This window comes from Malus sylvestris, chromosome 9, assembly GCF_916048215.2.
Source record: "Malus sylvestris chromosome 9, drMalSylv7.2, whole genome shotgun sequence".
NCBI lineage: Eukaryota > Viridiplantae > Streptophyta > Magnoliopsida > Rosales > Rosaceae > Malus > Malus sylvestris.
Window position 1 is genome coordinate 20,626,633 of NC_062268.1, and position 2,980 is coordinate 20,629,612.

The 2,980-nt window shown below is 43.2% G+C and overlaps 1 pseudogene; it reads right to left on the reverse strand.

Annotated features, from left to right (window-relative positions):
* Positions 1-541: 541 nt before the first annotated feature.
* On the reverse strand, positions 542-1,749 carry LOC126634057 (uncharacterized; annotated as a pseudogene).
* Between the last annotated feature and the right edge of the window lie 1,231 nt (positions 1,750-2,980).

The window sequence follows — 2,980 nt, forward strand, 5'->3', positions numbered from 1 at the left end:
ACGAAGACTATTTGGCATGAATTCAATAAAGAGGTGATTTAGACAACTCGGTCCTAATCCTCTTACATTCCTAGTAATGAAACACTCGGGTTCAAAGCTTCAACATGAATGCTTCCAACAGGAAATCAAGTCTAAGTATATGTCAACAAGACTATACAAATAAACAAACAGTATTGGACAGAACTAGTACATCCAAGTTATGGCTTATATCTAAACAAAGGATTTGCTCAAACATAGCCAGACATTCATCAATGATAGTGCAAATACTTGGCAATTAACAACAAACTAGTACATCCAGAGTACATGGCACATGCCACACAAACAACAAACTAGTACATCCAAAGCACATGGCACATGCCATACAAACAACAAACTAGTACATCCATAGTACATGGCACAAGCCACACAAACAACAAACTAGTACATCCAGAGTACATGGCACATGCCACACAAACAACAAACAAGTACATCCAGAGTACATGGCACAAGCCACACAAACAACAAACTCGTACATCCAGAGTACATGCAGATAAAGAGGGCGCTACGAGTCATCCTCATTTGAGGCCGAACCCCTGACAATATCACTCTGCGTTTCAACCCCATCGTCATCACCACCTTCCTCAGTATCTCTAGAACCATCCTCACTCTCTTGAGACTGCTCACTGATACTAGCCTTATTATCAGAGTCATCATCACTATTAGGATCAACTGCGAGGATGAAGGCTTCACCCTTTTATCGGTACTCATCCATCTCATCACGGTACTTTCGGATAATGCTTCCATTGTCGTAACGCTTAAGGACATCCATCCATTTCCTTTTCTCAAAATTAGCCGCTTGGATGCAGTGAGGTCTAAAAGCATCGTGAAAGGCCTGGGAACCTAAGAACTCCTGCACAACAGCATCCCTCTCAGTTGGGATACTCATCTTCAGCCCAGAAACCTCAACCAAGGCACTATCCAACTCCTCTTTAACCTTTAAAACCTCAAGGATGGTTGTCTCCAACTGTTCCTTAGTCGCTTTCAATTGTTTCTTGAGCCTCACGTTCTCACCATTCTGCCTCTTCAAACTCTCAAAGTTTTCATCCTTAAGGCGGATGGCATCAGCCAAAGATTTGCTCGTTTTTCTAGCGTCATTCACAAGCTGCTTATTCCCTTTAAACTTTGCCTTGTACCGCTCGACTTCTCGTAATTTGTCATCGTAGTTGGTCATGACCTACATGACAAGATAATCGTCACTACCAGGAAAAAGAGGGGAGAAAGCAAAGAAATGACAAAGTAACACTTACATAAGAAGATAACCTCATTATCCAGTCACGATCTCATTCGTTCTCATCTAGCGGCTCGCCAAGCTCATCAACAGTGGATCGACGTCCTGTCAGGCAATTATTGACATACCTAAAACTACTTGGTTGCATGGCAACCTTCAAGTCCTTCCAATGAATGCTGCCAACCTCTTCCTTGTACTTTCTCTTACGGCTACACCTAGGGCCACATTCTTGGTCAGTAGACTCCATGGTTGGAGGAAATATGGGATTGATGGTAGGAAAAGGAGGCAACAGTCGTCTCTCATCCCTTACAACTATGGTAGCAGCACACTCGATGGCCTCAGCTTCAGCCTTTTTTGAGGCAGCAATCTTGAGGACCTCTTCTTGCGACTTAGGTTTAGGGGTTGGCCTCACCCGGTGCTTACGAGCTCCCTTGTGAAACAAAATGTCGTCTACAGGAACTAACATGGGTGCTTTCCCTTTCTTGGCGTTACTTTCCCTTTTCTTTCCCACTTTCCCCACTGAACAAGAAAAATCAAAGTAAGGAATGCAACTTTGTAAAAGAAAGAGGGGGCGAAATGAAAGACACAACTTACTTGCTCGTCTCTAGCACTCCGACACTAGGGGCTGGAAACCGTACTTTTGAAATAAGGGTCGTAGCTTGCCTAAATGTCTATCCTATTTGGGCATACTCAACACCTTCTCTATGTCAGCTAGCTCCCGTCCAGACAGCTTGATGGTCCCTCGTGTCATTGCACGAAGAAAAAATGTTAGAAGCAAGAGAAAATCACAATAAATAGCAAATAATGCAAACAATGGATACATTACAACCTACAGTCTGGAAGTGAGTAGGAACACGTCGCTCAGGCGTGACACCTTTAGCATACTCCTAATCATTATAAAGAAAGCACCAACAGTTTTTCCAAGTGCAGTACGCATTTTTCTTACCAAAGACAATACGCTATCTCTCATTCCGACATGCACATTCGGCATACCCAGTGCATGCTTTCACCGGGCGCATCTTATAGCAGTAGCGCTATTAATGAAAGGAAGGCTCACCTAACCTACATTCCATCCAAATAATATAAAACCCGATCAAGGTATTCCAAAAAACCAGGGTAGAGTTGCCCAGACGCATATCCAATGAAAGACAGCATCCGTTGCAACCACGGGTGCAAAGGTAGCTTCACCCCTAAAGTCAATAATATCTGGGTATAGAACATAACATGACCCTTGGGTGGTTAAAAGGACAATTCTTCATGATGCGCCAAACGCATTCCTACACTACGGGGGATACTACATGACTGCCTTAGGGCCTCAAGCTGCTTTGCGCTATCTAACAAGTTTTGCACTAAATGGTCTGCTGTTAACTCATAGCAAAATATGGGTATGACGTCACAAACAACCCCCTCACCCACTGACATTAAGGAGGAAGAACCAATATTGGCTAAGGCTTGGCAATTGCGAAGATCACCCAATCTCGAATTTTTTGTACAAGACTCCAACAAAGGCCCTGAAGACTACAACATTGCAAGCTCAAACCTAGAGTTAGAGTTAGGGGAGCCCCCATCACTAGGACTTCCAAACTCTGACATCTACAATAAACAGAAACAAACTCTATCACCACATGAAAGATCGAAACATAAGGAAGTTCCTAGGGCGTGGAGAAAAGCTCAATCAATTCATTATGTTCTCAACCAAATACATGAACACTT